The 21436-nt window shown below is 37.0% G+C and overlaps 1 protein-coding gene across 1 annotated transcript in view; it reads right to left on the reverse strand.

Moving 5' to 3' along the window:
- The window catches only part of PLD5 (phospholipase D family member 5), a 326396-nt gene that overhangs the window by 269760 nt on the left and 35200 nt on the right, over positions 1 to 21436 (reverse strand). Inside the window, 1 exon segment of the mRNA XM_040551381.1 lies at positions 14384 to 14448. The gene's annotated coding sequence lies outside the window, so the exon portion shown is untranslated.

Genomic DNA, 21436 nt, shown 5'->3' on the forward strand with positions numbered 1-21436 from the left:
TGGGACTGGAACAGGCTCCCCGGGGCACTGGTCATAGCACTGAGCCTGCCGGAGTTCAAGAAGCGTTTGGACAACTCTCTCAGACGTGTGGTCTGATTTTTGGGTGGTCCTTTGGAGATCCAGGAGTTGGACTCGGTGATCCTTGTGGGTCCCTTTCAATTCAGGATATTCTATGATTCTGTGAATCTTAGCACCATAACCTTCAGTTTGAGGTGCTGAAGCCACACACTCCAGCTGAGCCCATATGGCCTCAGTTACGCTTTCTGTGCCACCGCTTTGTCTCCATGAGATGTTCCCACAAACATCTTTGCGTATTAGTGACTGCAATAATTAAATAAAACTCATGGATGCAGAGTTGTTATGGAAGGCAGTTTCAAAGTGTCTTTTTCTTTTACAGGTGACATAGTTTGAAATAAAATGTCATCTATAAAAATAGTTTCAACAGAAAACAAATTATTTAAGTAAGAAGATACAGGTGGGGATTTTGTCCTCTCCCATATTTTGGTATGGAATCAGCAAGAAATTTAATACTGAATTTTCTCAATGTGATTTTTCCAAGGATGCCTATAACGGATGAAATGCCGTATGAACAGATCCTTTAGCTCAAACCAGCATGGGTGACTCGGAATGGGATTCACACCTACTGAGATGTCTCTCTGAGCCCCTCTCTGGTCAATGGAGATCAAGCCATCCCAGACAACAGAACTGGGGATCTCCTGACCAGAAACAAGGTAAGCTCACTTTAGAGGAGCTGAAGAGCTCTTCAGAGTCTGTTTACTAGATATCCACTGACAAAGAATAGGAGCTCAGACCCAATTCAGTTGGCCACATGCAATGTCCAGTGTCCTTCGAGATGCTCTTGCTATCTGGAATAACCATACTAGACTGGCATGTGCAACACAGAATGTAGGGAAGACCCACAAACAGCTTTCTGAAGCAGCAGCTGAGCCCAAGCAAGGCAGTCTGCATGGCTTTCTAGTGACATTTCAACAACTCAGTTTGGCTCTAAGGCATCAGGGATGTCACACAGGCTAGCAGTTAATAGATGGAGTTGATGGGGAGACCTGTCCCTTTTAGAGCAACACCTGGCAGCAAGGCAGGTTGTTTTAGGGCTATATAAAAGGCACCAAACACATTTAGGCAACAGAACCAAGCTTTTAACATGCCTGTGGACAAGTATACAGTTACCTAAATGTAAGTGTCTTAGGAACTGACTTATATCCTCATTGTATGCTTAACAGACAATAGGCATCTTGCTTACTGATATTTTCCTTTACAGTTGCCTCATACTTATTGCATTCAGAACCGGTAGAGAACATATCCTGAAACCAGTAATGTATCATAAACAGCTCCCATTACATAAATTTTTCCTCATCCACTGTATCAGTAATCAGTGTGAGTTTTTTAATATCAGACAGAAAAAAAAAACGCAGAGAATTATGTTATCAAAAGTAATTCTCTGAAAATCCTATTTTTTAAAATCATAGTGTGTTATTAGTAGTTACTTCTAGTTAGTCTCCAATAATAAAGTAGTAGCACAAGAGGTTCTGCAACAATTATTCATTATGATTGATAACGGCATGATTCTGGCAACCTCACACATGTTGACTGATATGTTGCTCTGTATACTGTCCTAGTAACAATAGGTCATTATACAGATTAAAGTACAGTTCAAAGTGCGTGAGATTCTTGAAACATTCCCTAAAAAAATAGAACAACGCATTCTGTATATCTCGTTCTTAAGTAATAGAAGTCATAACAAACTTTTCATCTCACTAAGAAATCAGAGTTTGGCTGTTCAGACCAAAAAGTTTATTGTACATAGCAGAATTTACTTACTGATTGACAGGAACTCACAAATCTTTGCAGTTACAAACAGAATATTTTCACCTACTTAGAGTGATGTGTCACTACTACAGGAAGACTTTGACAGTTTTATGCTTTTCAGTTTTTCTTTGATTTTTTTTCCTTTATGACAATGTCTTTCAAAAACTTTAATTAATAATTTTTCCTCCTGACTACTCCCCTTTAAAAGTAGGGCAAATGTTGCCTTTCTTCTCTGACTTGCTGTGCCTACTTTTGGAGGCAGGGAAAGAGAGATCTTTCTGAAGGATAGATGGGTGCCTATTTCCATATTTGAAAACTATTATTACCATTCTGTTGATGAATGTACAAAGAGACTTTTCAGATATCCTGAAGACTTGCATCTATCCTTCTTACATCATCACTGCAAAGCTACACTTTTCTAACAGGAGTTGCAATAACATATTAGTTTTGCCTACTGCAGCATAGGTGTTCAAGGAAAAAATAGCAAAAGCACATGATTACCATGAGCTAATTAAATCTTGCATCTTAAGCTGAAACTATAGTTTAATACTGTTTACAGTCTTCATTGTTGAGAATAAATTTCATTAGCATGGGAAAACAGTGAGATTCTAGTTCAGGCCTTACAGGAAAAAAAAAATAAATAAATACATAAATAAATTGCTTACCTGCTCCAAGACTTTTGCAGAAAATCAAACTCTAGATTATGGATTTATCAATTTTTCTCCAGCTGGTTAATATTTAGATATGAAATTGAATTCAGTATTTTGGCTTAATACAGAAAAAAAGGTAAATTCAACTACGTAATATTTTTTTGTTTTCTACATGTATAATTTTATTAGTCTATACAGTGCCTCAACTTGCAAAAAAGTTCCATGTTTTGGGACAATGAATAAGACCTCACACCTGCCTGTCTAGAGTCATGGCGCTGTTGCCATGATTATACATCTAGCTGTCATCAAGCTGCACTTGAAGAGATGTTCTTTCCTTTGTGGGGAGATACACTGGATGATCTAATAGGTCATTTTCTATTCCTAACTTCTATGGCTCAATGAATAATAAATAATATTACTGTGTATATGTAATGTCTTGTTCCAGCAATAAAATATCACCCACAAGACTCAAACACTACCGAGATCGTGATATAATGCCTCAAATGTTCAGACGTAAGATCAATTTATCAAAAACAGGGTAATTTTTCAATTCTGTGGGCCATATTTAACATTGCTGCTGCTCAACAGATCAATTTGGTTTTCCCCACAAATTAAAAAATAGGGAACATGAGTTATAAGAACAACAAAGAGAATCCTGTGAACTAAAACTCTTCTTCTATTTTGCTTCAGAAAGCATGATGCAGATAAGTATCTGCAATACTCTCTGTTATATATAGAAGAAAAAAAAAAAGTCTTAGTACGTATACAAAGTTAAGGACAGAATATTTTATTTATATTATAGCTGCCCAGAATGTAACTAAATCTTTCTCACGTTCCATGGTTGCAATCTGAGTTTGGATAGGTACCTAGAGAAATTAAATGCTTTCCCCAATGCTGATAAACTGGAGCAGAGGCGAAGAAGAATAAATACATATCTGAGAACAGCAGAGAGTCCAATTAGATAGCTACAGTGGTCAAATGTGTCTTTAGGAGGACGCTGGGTTTCTGTTTCCACACACCTTACTTAAAACAGCTCCTCGGATAAATCAGAAGTGTAACCTCTGGGGGGTTTTGCTATAATACAGAACAAAAGGAGAACAATCCCAGCAGTTAACAATGTTTGGCAGTTAATCAAGTCTCTGAATTCTGCTGGACCCGAGGCAAAGAAAATATTATTTCTATTCTAAAGATAAACAATACTTAAGAGGTTATATAGTTTCTGCTGTTATCACAGTCACCATAGTCTCTGTCATAAATCCTGAATGAAGTCCAAGGAAAATCTATACTATGACTTCCACGTCGTTGTACTAGAATAAAACACAGATGTATAGGTAGCATCCCATCAGCCACGTAATCAAAAGGAAGTACTGTGCCAGGGGTTCTTTATAGCTTCAGGTGGAAGAAAAAAAGTGAATTGAGTTCCAGCTCTCCAAAGGATCAAGATTCCCAGAAGAATGTTTCTTCATACTTTTTTTAATGAAATATACAATAGCAAAAGCTTCAAGCCGTAGAAAGCAATTTATTAATGTCGCTGATAAAATGCCAATGATGGAATGATTTCTTCATGCTACAGCTAAGGGAAAATAGCTACTTCTCCGAGCTGCACAAGCAACTTTCAAACAGTATAATTACAAAATGTTACTTGTTCTTATTTAAGAATTCCTGTAGTGAAGTCACTTCAGCCAACTGACTTGTTTGCTTTTGCAAATGAATTTCAGCCTATTTGTTGCAATATACAGGTCATTCTGCATACTCTCATAAATTTTATATTTGAAAATCAACCTATATAATTATCTGTATAAATTACGTGATGTTTCTGTATTCTGAATAGAAAATTGTTTAATTATCTTTCCCCAAGCTAGATCTAAATCAGAGAAATTTCATTTAATGATTAGCTACATCAGACAAAGGGCTAAGACAGGAAAACCAACAAAAAAATCTCATCAATTTACATTAGAATCATAGAATATCCCGAGTTGGAAGGGACCCACGAGGATCATCGAGTCCATCTCCTGGCTCCACACAGGTCTATCCAAAAATTCAGACCATATAATTAAGAGCACAGTCCAGAAACTTAACTTTCTTGAACTCTGACAGGCTTGGTGTTGTGACTACATCCCTGGGGAGCCTGTTCCAGTGCATGACCACCCTCCCTCTCTACATTAAAAATAATGAAAAAGAATGAGATAAAAATTAAAGATTATTTTAAAAATATTTTTCCTTATTATTAATTCTTATTTAATAGTTTTCCAACTCAAGCAAAATAATATACTGTTTCAAATGGCAGAATTGTTGATGAATTTTAATTTCTTTCATGTGCTAAACGCTGCATTTTAATCTCCTTCTCGTTATCTCTATGGCCTACAACTTTTTTCCAAACTATAGAATGGTTTCTAAAGAAAAAGGCCAAAGGTTTCTGTGCCCCATATCATCTAGGTGAAGTTTTTCAGAAAGTTAAAATTTTCTCTCCCATCGAATAATGACAGCAAATCATGTCTTTGTGTAGTAAAAACACTAAACCAGACCTCAAATCCTCATTTCAGCTCTGCAACAGACTTCAGCTTAAAGTAGATCAACACACTATAGTTCCTCCACTTCTAGAAAGGAGTAGCATCGTGGCCTCACTTTTAGTTTGTACAATTCACTTGGACTCTAAGTTCACCTGCACAATGAATTTTTTTAATATACATGTCCCATGTTAGTTTAATGAGAACTAAAATCCATTTGTAGCTTCTGAGTACTACTGTAATTAGTAAATGATTGGATTCAATCTACCTTAAGACTCACCTAATCTTGAATTTTGTCAGCTATAAACTGCAGAAATCTAGAGCAATCCTGCTTTCTCAGTTGTGCAGACTACCTACGCCAAAATTCATTACGTTCACTGCGTAGCCTAAAAGTTCCATCGATAGCTTAGTACATCAGAAGTTCTTTTGCTCTGTGGCTATAACGCTTATCTCCCATTTGAAACTCCATCATAATCCAGCTTAGTCTAAAATATGACTACTAAAATAATGGAAAACACTAAAAAAGTCTGTATGAATAGAAATACAGAATTATCCTTATATAACAATAAAATAGAGCATGTATTTGTGATTTGAGGATGTCAAAATGTACAGTTATACTCTCTACTTTTACTTATATTGATTTTAAATTTCATTGACTGGTAATATAAAACAATTCCTATTGAGAAAATGAATGGAGCTTATGCCAGGTTTTGAAAATGAGTACACCACAAATAATCTACACTAATGGCTTTGGTGAATCAAACCAGATAACTCCATTCATGTCCTTGTCTTCAAGCCAAGAAATTGGACTCCTATAAATTTCTGTAGGAGTCCATGAACTGAAGCAGAACAAGGAACATGATATCTGGTCTGGTTTCATGGGATATTCATCTGCTGAGAGCAAGAGAACTTCAGAAGAAAAGAAGGAGGGGGGAAAATGGATGTTATTCCATAAAACTTCTGTTAATATACATTTTTAGAATGCATTCCAATCCTGTGTGCCCTGCAAAGTGACTAGCAGCTTTTTTTTCTAATGAAAATAAGTACACTGCAGTGTTGTGGTAGGGTTTTGCACTGTTTTGGGAGGAAACTCTTTGGCAGGGTGGTGGTGGTTATGTGTAGTTTTTGCCCAGATGTAATGCTTGTTGTTTCTTTGCTTTAAGGAAGGCAATATCAAAGTAATATCTTTACACCTAAGGCAGAAATTCATGAGATTTTTGATAATCTCCGTTTCCAGGAGGGATTTCATTCCATGGTCACAAGCCAACTCCTGCTTAAATTCTGTCTTTCAGAGGCAATTTTTACACCCACAACTCTGCTCTTGCTGCACAGATAGTCAAGAATACATAGAAAGAGAGAAATTATCAGTAGCAGTTGGCCATCCCAAAATCAGGTGCTAACTTGACAATAAGTGAGTCTAATTTGAAATTCCATGGAAAACCAGAGATGACAAAAACAACTACTGCTGTAATGTGCTTTCAGAAAAAAAGTAGCTTTCACTCACTGTTAGGAGCCTGACTTCAGAACCAGAATACAAATCAGTGCGAACAGCTCACACCGCGTTCCTCAGCCAAGTGGTAGGAGAGAAGTGTTCAATGGCTGCATGTCCCAGCTGACCAACAGAGAGCAACATGCAGGGAGTGTGACCACTCCAAATGGCCACTCAGGCAGGCAGCCATGCCTCTGTAAGAGATGTATCAGGAAGGCATCCATAAGTCCACTCTAACTGTGGACTAATCTGTAGATATGTGCCTTCAAACAAAGACTAAATTGTGCCTTCAGATTTTTCAGTATTTCTTCTCTACTTCATCCTACTGTTCTTCACCATGAAACAGATCTTTTTGAGTACACGTTCCAAGCACTGAACCATTCAGAAAGTGAAGGTGGTAGAAATGAGTATCATCTGTGCATTTCTGGCACCTAAGTCCTGATCATCTCAACAATTTACCTAAAGCATAGTGCTTATTAAAAAGATTAGAAGAACCAGGATTCTACTACAAGTTAGGAGTCCTGTTTCGCATTACCACTTTCCAGCTGTCACTCTTTGCAGAATGAGTCAGAACACTTTACACTCCTAGACTCCTTCTATTTCTCTCAAATGTGAGAACAGTATTTCATGGTCAATGCTGAATGTGCAGTGGTTCCCAGGACTTGTGAGTGTGGATATCTGTCTGTGGAGCACTGAAAGGACGAAATCATTCATCAGTGCTACTAAGTTCCACAGCCTGGCTTGTATCCACATTCCTCACCCAAGTTTGAGATTTCAGTCCAATACCTGAGCAGAAACACAATCAGTCCAATACCTGAGCAGAAACACAATTTCTATTAACATAGAAAACAATATAGCCAGTGATTTAGTTCTGTACACAAAAAATCTATACTGACTGTAGGCAAATATTTTTCAATATAGTATCTATAATATATTGCTGGTAAGAAAAAGCAAAAGACATGAAAGAATCATGCAGCCCTTGGCCATGATAATGCTTGACTGCAGGCTGAGGAAATCCTCACACTAAAAGTCTCCACAAGCTTAAAAGTCTTATTGTGAATATCCTATATACCCCATGGAATAAATGCTTTTCCAGTACCCCAGAAATATTGGCTTCATGTGCAATCAAAGACCACTGTTTTTGTTTGTTTGTTTGTTTTTTCTATTTATTGTCAATGTTCGCTTGCTCACAATGATAATAGAGCAGAACACACTGTCGTAGTTGTTATTTGAAATTCTGGTTTAGGACAGGAACACATTAAAGTAAAGCCAGAAAGAGTTACTTGTTTTTCTATTTCTATTTGTATAAATCTCTTCCTGTCTGGGATTTTAGCTAACCTCTGTTTCTTACAGTTTCCCAAAGTAGACAAAACATTAATCATGAAAAGTGAGCACCTGGTATGAAAGCAGTTTAAGACAAGCCATACTTCAGAGGACTAGCAGATAATAGCTATCATAAATTAAACTAAGTAAGGAAAACTTTGTCTTGTTTGCTTATACTGTAGAGACTAGATACTAGACGGAGAGCTAGAGGATCTGTGCTGAAATATATATATATATATATATTTGAAAATAGATTGCCTCCCCTTTTTAAAATGTCATCTATGGGAATTAATGTCCACTACGGCAAAGAACTCAAACAAAGATAGATTCTAAGGAGCTGCTTTGCAGATTATTTTTTTACATACTGGAATTATCATAACACTTAGAAAAGCTGAATCCTGCTACTGAGATAAAATGAAATTGTCTAGCGGTCTCAAGGGAGGAGATTTCTTTGCAATCAATCTGACAATGGTAGTAGCTACCTATTATTCCAAACATAATAAAATGATTATGGAACTCCTTTACTGAGGATTTCTGTCAGCCACTCATGGTTCTTGAAGATCCCACAAAAATTATAAGTACATGCATGGCTGCTAACTCCAGGGATTTCCACCATATTAACTGGTCCAGATTAATTTCTGTGGAGAACATGAATAGAGTCCACTCTGCATAAAGACGCCAGAATTTGTAACTCTGTAGGTAAAGCTGTCAATTACCCTTAACCTAGTTAGAAACATAAACCAGTAGAATAACAGGTAGGTGACTAGAGCTGCAGATATGCTAGATATGAATTCTGTGAGATGCCTATTTGTATCTCCAAGTTCCAAAACCTCTTTAATAAGCTGGTTCATAGCCTCTTTGAAACAAAGTTGAAATATTGCCAAAAATTCAGCTATTATTTTCAAACTTTTGCTTAAATAAACTAGCCTGGTTTTCACAAGGTCCAACGGAAAAATAATGAAAATTTCCAGGCAAAAACAAAAAGCAAGCAATAAAACATGTTATCACAATTCACAGTTCATTTTCACATTCTAATATAAGCAGGTTTCATATATACATATATTTTTATACATATTACTTGTGTAATCATAGATGTAACACACCTGTATAAAGCACTTGTACTGATGAATGTTCTTTGGGACCACTATGATGGTAAGAGCAAGAGCTGGGCTGTTAGCACCTCAGCACTCTGAGTGCTCTTTTTTATGTGTTGAACCCTCATGTGAACAACTGTGTAACTACATAACTATCATAAGATCTTCCCAAGGAAAAACAGATGCACAAGAAACACCAGAAATCTCACAAAGCTGAAAGCAGATCACTCTAATCCAGCTGCCAAGATTTTCAATGCATATAGTTTAGTTAAAGCTAAAACTCTGCAGTGTAAAATTTGTCCAAGATGAATTCAAAGGCTAATGCATTTTTATTTGTTTATTTCCAAGAGTTATGTGGATATTTGATTCTGGAACACTTACTAGCAAATAGGAGATACATTCTAAATTTTGAATGTAAAGTCATAGTAAAACTTTTAAAAGTTGCTTAGCTTACAAATTCTAGCAAACTTATCTCTGGCATCTACTTTTAGCAGTGTTTAGTAAATCACTAAACAATTTATGGACAAGCTCTTGGGTAACTTAAGACAGAGGCATCGCAAAAATTTACAAAAAAATGCAATGAAATTTACAAAATAATAAAGCTTTATCACCATAAACACATTTCAGCTATTTATCTTGGTACTTTCTTGATCCAGTCAGGAGTTACAGAAAGATATCTAATTAGCAACTTAACTATGTGAAATGGCACAAGGGGCAGTGGAAACAAGATGCTACGCAACAATAAAACAAGCTCTGTGCATTCTTGATAGGCAGACTTGGCTCTATGTTACCACCATAGCAAAAGGACAGAACTATTGCAATCTCAAAATAAGTTATTTCTATTCACTTCTTTCTGCAGCTAACACTGATATAGAAATATTTCAGTAAGCTGCTTGTTTCAAAATGCGGAATTGACTCTCTTGGAGAAAGTAGATAAGGTGAAAAAAATAGATTTGTCAATATTTTTCAGAATCCTTAGTAAAAGTAGTAAAAGTTACCTACTTCTACAGAGATCTGTTTCAAATTAGAAAGGATTTAGAATTATGTAATTATAGGACACAATAGTCCAAATAGTAATTTTTTTAATTATGTCTGTGAAGGCTCTGGTATCTGAGGTCATAATGATTGTCTGGTATATCAACAAGCTTTTGCAAATAAGGTTCCCTTCAGAAACAGCTCGTTTGAGCTCCATTCAGAAATTTCTTCCTTTCTAGGACCTTTTTCCCAGTCCTCTGCTTCAGGGAGTTCTTGGAAGACCTCCCTATAGAAAAAGGGATTTTAATTCTTCTCTTCTTGCAAACAAAGCAGAATTTGGGGGAAATTTGGGGGGTTGAAACTAAGTGATCTTTAGGGTCCCTTCTAGCCCAAACCATTCTATTATTCTATAATCTTATTTTTAGTATATGTTGGTCTTCTAAGAGCTTCTTAGAGCTTCTAAGAATGAAAAACCAGTTGGGAAATTAGTTTTCCAGAAAATTCTACTTCCTAATCATGAAGACAAAGGATTACTAGAATGATTGGATGAGAAGCTGTAGTGTGTCTTTCATTCAGTACTTTTAAGAATAGGTACGACAAAAATCCATCCACAATGAAATAGCGATCAGACCCTAGTATGTCAGGTTGGAAGACTGTTTATATAAATTCTAACGGTCTCTGCCAGCCTAGTTTTTTTCCTAATTCTATGTCCTTAGCACTCACTTTTAACTATGAAAAAAATATATGGTGTCATATTTAAAGTTCTTGTCTTTACATGAAAGGTGTTAAGGCATTAGTGTGAACCGATCATGTACAAGAAACTGCAAGATATTTTGTTTGCAGTTGTTTTGGGATGGTAAGAAGTGTGGAGAGACTTCAGTAAAATCTGAATATGGAATTCAAATTTCATATTTAAAATTCAAGTTAGCCATTTACAAATCAAAAATAAATAAATAAATAAGTCCTATATGCCCTTCATTCAAACCTTGCTTTGCTTTCATCTTTTGACTGTCACAGTGATGTAAGCAGTTGCAAAGGTAACATGACTTCAAAAAGAAAGTTCTGACATAAAATTGCTGCTAAAACAGAGACAAAAGAAAAAGTCTGCCAGGCCGGAAACTGAAACTGAGAAACATAATCCTTAAGCGTGGCTGAATACCTCATATGGGAGGCAGCCTGAAGATACCACTCCATTGGTAACAATCAAATAAGAAACATACATTGCTAGAGCAAGGGAGGGCTGATTTACTGCCTGGAAAAAAAAGGGGGGGGGAGGATCAATGCAAGCACTTGTTGCTACCTAAGTGGTGGTGTCGGTGATATAAAAAAGTCCCAGTTTTTACCCCCAAACGAGCTTCTCTCTCCAAGAAACTTCCCAGGCTGCATGTACTCCTTCCTTCCTTTCCTTCTTCTTATTTGTTCCTTTTCCACTTTAAACAGGCTGAAGCTTCACTGAAACATTGGGTTAACTCTGTGACTTGATGACGTCAACAACTAAACTCTGTAACACTCCACGCACAGTGATGTGGATCAACTTTGAACTGCAACTCTGTACATTACTTTATTCTTCTTTTGGGCCCATTCCTGGGGGTGGTAGTTTTCTTTTGATAATATATATATATGTATATATTGGACCTGTTTGGTGGTCCATTTTCGTTTTCTAATTGTTGGGGGGTTTGTTGTTTCAGTAACTGTGATTATCCACAGAACACTTAGTCACTTTTTATTCACTGCACAGAGAATCAGGGGGTCAGGTGTGGGGAAGGAAGAAAGAAGGGAAAAAGAGTCAGGAGTAAGGGCATGTCTAGTGGGCAGGACACACAGCAGGATAGGGCTGTGGCACAAAGATGAAATGGGAAGAGTTTAACTTTTCTTCTTTGGATATGGGGGAACCCCTAAAGAAACACATGCTCCAGCTTGAGTGAGGCCTAACCAAGGCATGGAGCAGCTGGCTTCCCAGAGCAGAACAGATGCGAAGGCCTGTCCTGCCAATGACAGAGGTTGCAGACACAACAAAAACGTATGAGTGGTGTCAAATAGTGAATTTCAGGCAAAACGTACAAAATGTAACAATGTGCATTTTTGCAAATCAAGGTAGACAGAGCTAATCCTTCCTGCACAAATTACAATTTACTTAGGAGTAAGATACAAGCATTTTGAAAACAGGGACTAATGAGAGAACAGGAGGACATTCACAACTAAAGAACCCATTCTCCATCTGCATATAGCCTTTAAAAGCTTATTTCTACAGTGTAAAGGCATCATCTTTCTGAAGAAGTGAAATTTAATTTTATATCCAAGAGATCTTGAAGAATGATTACACAAAGAATCAAACAGAAGTCCAGACATATGCATGGTGTCAACCTGGAGTTGGCAAAGCTGGGTTGACCTGTCATGCTTCTTACCATATTTGAGATTCTGTCACACAGGCTTATCATCAAAAGAGGCATTTTGCATATATCCCCAAAATCCATGGACAAGTGTGCTAACTGGTCTATAAGTCTTTTAAATTGTAATTGAACTGTCTAGTGTAATGAATGAAGCATAGAATAATGTGAATTCTCTTTGTGTTTGTTTATTCAGCCTGTCAGCCTGGTTTTGGTTCACTTAGTGTTAAAGAATTGTTTACAGGCAAATTTCTCTATTAATGCCCATATAGTTTCTTTCTAGTTTAACTTTTGAATGCTTAGCACTCCTTCAGGCACAAGACTCATTACAGTGCTAGACTAATAACTGAAGGGGTTTTCTTTCTGTCATTGTTCTATCTAAATAAATAGCTGGAATAATTCTAGAATGCTATGTATTAGATTAATGGCAGTCATATATGAATGATTTTTTTCCTTACAGTAACTTAACATTTTCTGTAAGTTTCAGGATGAAACATCAGTCAAGTGCCCCCAAAATCTGCTTTGAACAACAATCTCACCAACTTCTTTAATACCTGAGGAAAAGAATGTTGTTTTTTCTTTTATTCCAAAGCATTCACTCAAAATGTTTTTCTGATAAATTAATATTTGACTGTGCCGTTTATTCAGTTTAAATACATAACAAATTCAGCCATAAGTAAATAACTGTAAACAAATATTTTGCAATTAAACATATGCAGGCACAGGTATGTTTACTAAAGATATTTCTGGAGTCCCAATTTGTCCTACATAAACAGAAATTCCACTATAACTCAAGTATACGGCCACCTTATCCTTTGAACATGAACCAAATCTCACCACGGTCAAGAGGAAGCTTCTGTGGCCTTTCAGTCATTCTCCTGAACTTTAATTGTGTTTGTAGAGATTCATTTGGGGCTTACAGGGATAGAAATCTATCACTCCTGCTCTATAACACACATGTCCCTAGAGCAGTACAAATTTTCTGCACATTCACAGTTCTGGTCTTCCAGACAATATAATATCATCTGACAGTGTTTACATACAGAAATAAAAGAGTGAAGTTGGTTTTATTGCACAAACACCTTTATTAAGAAACCTAAAAATGGACCAAGATTGTTCCAGCAGCTCCATACTTGCAAGAATTCAGTTAGGGATTCTGCTTTGTAGCAATTTAAAAAATGTATACCTAAGGTTAAAGAAAATGGGGGGGGGGAATAGACATAAGCAACCACACAGAATATCCTTTGGTTTAAAAAGCCTATGAAATGATTTATTATAGTTTTTAACAAGCTTTAGTTAAAAAGCATTGGATGTAAAATATACCTACCTGCCTATATATCTATACGTATTTTTAGCTGTAAGTTGGTTCTAGCTTATACTTCAAATCAATGAATGGATTTCTAAACAGGAGATCTGGATCCCCACTTTCCATCATTTCTAATGAAATAAGGCATCTGGATGATGAAGTCTTAATCCTCTACAGAAACAATCAAATGATTCTTTCCGACAGAATGGATTATAAAGCCAATGAATAAACTTTTTTCCTCTGAATTTTGGAAGAAATTTTTCCCTATGGATTGCCATATCAAGTAGGACAGCATCCAGGAATGTTTGGAGTTTATCAGACTGTGTGAGGTTCAGGTTATTCATGGTCTTTTTCAAATATGCAATGAAGGTCAAGGGGAGATGGGAGCCCATTTTTTTCTAAAGCGTTCCATCTCTCACCCTCACTAAGCAGAGCTGCAGAATTTCAGATTTCTCTCTCTGTTCGTGGACAGGCATAAAATAAGAAAGTTCAGCCCTGACACAGATGTGTCATTTCATCAAAGTTCCACAAGAAGAAAGATCTTCCAGAGTGAGTAAGTGGATTCCAAGGTGGCCAAATAAATCCAGAATTCACATGGTTGCTCCATATGGAGCAAGTTTAACATGAAGAAGGTTGGGTGCCAACTTCACAGACAAATACAATGTACTTATCTCTCAGGAGACATCAGGGTGCAGTCAAAATGCCTCCAATAAAGAGGTATTAAATGACACCCTCTTTATCCCAGGACAGAAAAGATCTTTCATTTGATAATTCCTTTTGGTCAGAAGAAACCAACAGAATACGTGGATATCTCAGACAATGTACTGAGTTTCAAGCTTTATAGGAAGAGTGCCTGTGGTTCACAATGGTCAAGGAGCACATCTTGAAACCTGCCAGTTCCACAGAAAACATAGAACGAATATAAAAAGAGTAAAATAATAATAATAACAATAATAGCAACAATAATAATAATAATTAATGATAATAAAAATACCCCCTAAGAAACATAAATAAATTTTAAAGTTCCTTAAATAAGAAAGAAGACAGAAGCTGCAGAAGAGTAGGCCATTGCTTGTAAGCCAGAGGAAATGCTCAAAATTATCTAAAAGACTGAAAGGAGCTGGAGGCTTCAGAGCTGTACCCTGACTTTTTATACCATGTTTACTTCAGAGAAATGAAGTAAAACATGAATAAGGTGCTATAGGTACTACTAAAGCTGGAAATGTATATGAATGTTTGTATACTTATGCTATGAACAAGATAAATGAAACCACTTGAAGAAAATAAATGTTTATACCTGAGAAAGATGTTGAGAAAAGAGCTGGACTGGAGAATGTTCATCTACTGTTAAAACATCTGTGATTAACAGACCATGGTGAAACTTGGATGTCAAATTCCAAGAATGTTTCACACTAATCACTTGTTACGTGACACCATTACCACTGACTACGGGAAAGTAGCAGGATTAGTAATTCAGCATGGTGACAAATGTTATACAGCCAGTGATGACACCTCTGCGTAGTACACTGACCCAATTCTTGGTTTTGCAAGAACAGAAACACTACTCAATCTAATTAGCAAAAAGTTTAAAAGGAAGGAGGACAATAAACTCAGAAGGGAATATGAGTGAGCCAGTTGAAATAGGCTCAAGAGTCTGCAACTAGAGTTGTTAACAAAGGACCTGGAGACCAAAGGGTATATTGCCTTATTCTTAACAAAATACATAATGTCCTACAATTGAACTCTGAAAAAAATAATTAAGCTTTGAGTTCTTCTATGGCTACAGTTGCCAACACATTTGGTTCCTGCCATATATTACAAGGCAAGCTTGGGGGGAATCTGCACAGCCCCCTCTTAGTACTTTTAGAAACACGGCCTGGATAACAATGGCTGGTAAGGTAAGAGCGTGTGTGTAAACAGTATGTATAACACCCAAATCTGTCTGTTCTGAGCTGACGTTTCTCCCCAGACATGTAGCACTGATGAGGAAATTCACAATTACAAAGTTTACTTAAAACGACCATCAGCCCGATTAAACAGCAATAAGGGGATTACCAGGATAACGTTAAGAAACGGAGGAGTCAGATTGAAAAGAATTACAAAAGAAGTATGACTAATTGTAGAAGCGGGGAAAGAGACATGCAAACAAAGCAGTCAAAACTTGGCTTGACTGTGAATCCCATCCCAACCTTCAGTACAGGCACGAGCACGCTGGAGTTCATGTGCCAAAATTGAATACAAAAAAGGGATGGAGTTTTTTACATTGCCATACACTTTATTTTTCTGAGTGTTTAGGAATCACCACCTGTTTTGTCAAAGTCTGCAAGGTAGTATCTAGAGTTTGAAACAAAACCTGAAATAAAGCACAACATTGGAGAAGAAATACTGTTCCGTTATGATTGTTCTTGCTCTGACATTCCCTCAGAAGGAAGCTCATAGCACAGTTTGATGGAAAGAAAAACTCAGAGCAGGAGGTAGGTTTTCTGTCAAACAAATATAGAGGCTGTATATTTTGGACACATTTTTCCCTCTTTCTTTTTCCTTTTGGGAGACCTCTGGTTCTTCTGACTCCATTCTTAGAATATTCACGTCAGAGGCATCTGACCTTTTTCTCAAGGTGAAGCAACCCAGTTTTCCCTCTTGTTCCTGTCCCAGGGGAATAAATGAGGTCAGCATCTCACTGGAAATGGGCTTTAGAGTTTGCAGAATATTTCCTCTGTTTAACAGACATTATAGAAAATTATTAAACAGAAAGATTAGATGAGATATGACTTCCTTTGTTGCAGATTTCTCTTCTTGCTCTCTCATGGAACACAATCACTTCTAAAAATAAACTTCTGAGTTGCAATTTGTTTTCCTGATCCTACAAACAGATGTCTGAGATGAGTTTTCAGATGTCATCTGACAAGGTTAGTGAGACTATCCAAAGGGATAAGGAACTGCCCATGACTATTCACCTGCAAGTCTTGGATCTGTATTAGGAAAGAGCTGAAACCAAACAGAGAAAAAGGTAGCACTAAAGGTTTGCTTCATTTGCTGCCTGTCTCTCAACAACAACATGGTAAACTGTGCTAAGCACCTTCCAATTCTACTGACACAGAGGGGAACCATAAATGAAAATCTATGAAAGCTTGGTTAAAATTAGGGGGGGTGTTGGAAGAAGATAATCCCTCAGCATGAACCTGAAAAATCTAGTTCAAAAACAAAGCAAAACAAAACAAACACAAGCACACACACACACAAAAAAAAAAAAAAAAAAAAAAAACTGAAAATCACAACAACCTGACTATCAAAGGTGTTATGATTAGACTTGCATAACATGCATCCACAAATCTTTTTTTTTTTTTGTCTCATTCACACTGACTGGCTGAGAAGCAGAGTTGGACGCTTACTGCTTGTATTACTTCCTTACACTGCTCTTATTTCTCCCCTATTCCACAATTCAAAAAAAAAAAAAAAATCATAATGAAGTATTCAGCCATTATCATTGATTTTACTTCTTGATTGCAAAACATGTTGCTGAAGAAAATTTTTGAGCATCCATGTCAAGGTAACCTAAACAAACATGTCAAGAAATACAGAAGCAGGGCTTGGGATGTTAAAATTTTTCAAAAGAAAAATGCATTTTAAATTAACATCAGAATGCCTTGTTTAAGGTTATGGTTTGTAACAATGTATCAATGAGCATTACTACTTCAAATGACAGTAATTCTAATAAACTTTTTATTCTTTCAGAGAATGAGGTGTTTTCTCAATAATAAATGGAATGGCCCCATGGGGATAGATATGCTTGCTAATTATAAGATTTCTTTAAGCCGAACAACTACCCTCAACATGGGAGGATCCACCTGACTGAGGAAGCAATTTGTAAGTGTGCAGAATGAATCACAACAAACAGAAAAGAAATAATGGGGGACGGTAGATGCTAGAATTTGGGTCCCATCAGCATAACTACTTAGATGACAAAAATCCTCTTAGCAAAACAAGAGACTAAGTTTATGAAATGTATCTGTTTATGATAACAGGAACAGATACATCCTTCAAATCCCATAACAAATGTAGTATCTATTCACATCAGAACATTAAAAAAAAAAGAGAGAGAGATAAAAGTACAAGCATACAGAAGCTATAGTACACAAAGAGGTCAGTCCTGGGGAAAGAAGTTTGCTGTGAGGAAAGCAATCTTAATGGGACAATAAAATAATCCTTCATAATGTATCACTTGGCAAAAGGAGGTGACAGCAGCATATATATTCAAGGGAAGACAGCAAGATTAACAGATACAGTCAGCAAAGGAGAATAAAGGGAAAGGTCAGAACAAAGTAAGATTCTGAGTCAGGCCATTCACAAGGGCAACTCATTGCCAATTCTACTTTTTTTTAAATTAGGATTGAAACCCCTAGTACCCAGCTGCCAGCATAGCATTGTCCTCTGCTGCGTGGGACCACAGGGCAGGGCCGCAGTCTGCAGCAGCCTCTGTGCAGCCACCTGGAGCCCCAGTGGGGGGAGTGTAAAGTGAGAGGAGTCTAAGGGACCTCTGCAAAATTGCCAAGCCCACAGACTGTATGGTATGAGCCACAAATGCAAAATCTATCACTTGTTTCATTGTGACAGGACCTTGCCCAGAAAAAGAAAACTTCCATCAACAGTGTCTCAGTTTTTCCTGGGAGAGCAGGGAACCCCTGTCTTAAATCTTCCCACTACTGGATCAGCAGATTCAAACTGAGGGGAGTGGAAGAAACATCAGCTTCATCTCATCACACACGAGCATTCAGAGGCCTTTCCACTGAGTTGTTCTTACAGCCCTTTCACCTGGAAAACTTACGTTCAGTGAAACTCAGGTTCCACCACAGAGAGCACAACCAAGACAGACTCTTAAAGGTAATAGAAGAGATCAGTGCACAGTGCTACACATGTATTTCTTTGTCCTATGTTGTATCACCAACTGCATCTCTGTTAGGTTCATTCTTAGCTGCTGGGAGTCAGAGTGGGTTGAAATGCCACCCTCTCCATCTGGTTACTGAGAAGGGAAATAAGCTATTACACAGCACAGGGGCTCTCTGCCTGCCACAGCCAAGCATGATCTCTAAGAATAAAACTAGCTACAGGAAGAAATCTAAAAGCAGCACAGGCAAAGCTGATCAAAAGATGGCAAAGAAATGAGTTAGAAAGCAAAAGCAGGGAATAGGTGAAAGAAAAGTTAGTGAAATGAGAATTAAATTCTAATGTTTGAAGGAAATAAGTTTGGAAAATAGAACTGACAATGGTTAATTCAATCCTTCATCCACAGGCTTCCCTAATTCTCCCTGCCACTGCTTCATGCCCTCACAGACCTGCTATTCAGTATTTACAGCTAGTAATGCTAAGAAACAAACACAAATGTTGTTCATGCATTTGTAGTGAGAAACAACTCTGGTATTGCCCAGCTCATGGTATAACAAAAAAGGGACCAGCATGCCTACGAATAGGATTCTGAGGAAATACGCTATCAGTGTGCCATTTGATTCAAACTCAGGACAATATTTCATGCAGTAGTGATCAAAAAATACATATTTTTCAGACTGCACAATACATCTATTTTCCACTGTTGGTCAGGTAACAGCACACACACACAAAAAAAAAAAAAAAAAAAAAACACTGATCTGAGCAGTGGGCTGGTTTTGTAAAAAGTGCCCTCATGGGGCTCAAATAGCAGATTCACTGAAGCTGAACACAGTTCCACCACTGGAAGAGGAGAGGCCTATCTGTCTTCCTGCTCTCCTCTGGGCATACAGCTATTTGTAGGCACATCCATTTAATGAATAAACAAAACATTACTGAATGGAACCTAGTGAGAGGGTCAGGCTGAGGAAGGGGTGGCGGGGGGGGGGGGGTGGGGGGGGGGGGGAAGGAGCAGAGATATTGTCACAGAGATATGCTAAAGGTCATGATCTTATATTTCAGCTTTGTATTCCTAACATTCATATGGGATATCTACAATATTCATTCAACTCCCTCATCTGTCTGAATCAGAAAGCTATGAGATGATGGAATGTGCCCTGAATTAAAAGAAGTAAAACTTTAACGTGGGTGTTCTCCCTCACACACACAAACACTAAATATTTTACATAATCACTTATTCTGGGGCAAAATAAATGCTACAAGATGCACATGCATCAGACTTGTTTTCAAATAAATTGCACTCATGGTATAATTTTTATTCTTATGCAAAACAAAAAACTGTCAAGAACTTGAATTTTTTTACACAATGAAGCCAGCATCTGCTGATCTCAAGAAAGCAAGTAAATCATCATAAGGAATGAATACAAATTACAACAGAGATAAAAGGAACAATTTGTGTGAGCTGTGTCTACATCAGCACCAGATTTATACTAAGAATTTTTCAAAGAACAGCTAAATAAAGCAAGGCAATCTCAAAAAAAAAAAAAAGGCAGTAGAAAACAATCACAATAAAATGAGGCACAAAATGTGAAGTTTGTTATACACCAAACAGTGAGATCTATTTACCAACCATAAAGCCCAGTAGTCATCAATTACCTGACAAAATTTCAAGCTGGATTCAGAGAAGAGTAAATAAATAAAACATCAACAACAAGCCTGTGCCTTTTGCAGGTTTTGAGCCTTATGCTTCTCTCTTTCTAAATGGACCAAACTATTGTCCAGAAACAGAACATTCTGTTCTCATTCTAGATTTTAAGTCTGTAAGAAAAGAGGCCCCATAAACACTCTCTCAATCTTCTTAGTGAGAGTCCCAGCAAATGTCCTTTTTTCATACAGAATTTTGAGTTCTGTGAAAACCACATCCTATATTATGACCATTTAAGCTGTGTAGCTCAGCTACTTTAACAATGAGTGCAATGTAAATGCTGGCCAAACTTATCCTGGGCTCCTATCTTTCCCACTTCTTGTTCTACCAGAAATATTGAAGCTGCTTCCTTTTTCACACTACTTTTTCCAATATAATCAGAATGAGAAGAACAACAGTGTATCAAAAGGAAATATAAGATTATATTTGAAGGCAAGTATTAACCTGAGCACTGGAATCAAGAATGCAGGGTTCTGATGTATTTCTCTTTCATGGCTGCATTTTCTGCTGTTTGAAAAGGTTTAAGATCCAGTCAATTTTTCCTTGTAGTGGGAAAATTCAGAAAGTGTTTCCCCATGTAGAGGCTTTGTTACAAAGCCCAAGTTAAAAACTCACGCTGAAGTTCTTGAATGCACTTTGAATGAAGATTTTGAATGCACTTATTGGCTTTCACTATTTAGCCACACATTCTAATAAAATGCTAACAAAATTAAATCTCATAAATAGAAATTACCACTATTCTAATTGGTAGAAATTGTTAAATAATTTCAGAAGATCTAAGATGAGGACTGAAAGACTAGAAAAAATGGAAAGCACGATAATTTCTCTCTTGCTACTTTATGAAACCAATTTCAAAAAAGAACCCCAAATAAATGTTTCTTTAAAAAACAGATATTCACATTTGAGTCTATTCAAGGAAAAAAAAAAACTGCATTCAATAATTTGCTGTGACTGTGTTTCAACATTAGTTAAAGCAGCACACCTGCTTCTTGCTCCCAACAGTCAAACTACAACAACCACAGTGGAAGCCGGGTCAGCGAGCTCCAGCTGTGCCTGTTGATCAGTATAACCAGACTAAGTCAGAACCGCATTTGTTGCATGGTTTTCATACAAAGCAATACTGGGGAATCAGCTCAATATTTCACAGTTAGCAACAATATCAATAGGTTTGTATTTCCACATTTATTACAGCAGCAACAAAAATGTTCAAATAATATAAATTCCTGAAATGGGATGAAAAATTCCCCTTGCAACCTACGACAGTTTCCTCTTTATCTTCTAATGGCATGGCA

This window comes from Cygnus olor, chromosome 3 (genome assembly GCF_009769625.2).
Source record: "Cygnus olor isolate bCygOlo1 chromosome 3, bCygOlo1.pri.v2, whole genome shotgun sequence".
NCBI lineage: Eukaryota > Metazoa > Chordata > Aves > Anseriformes > Anatidae > Cygnus > Cygnus olor.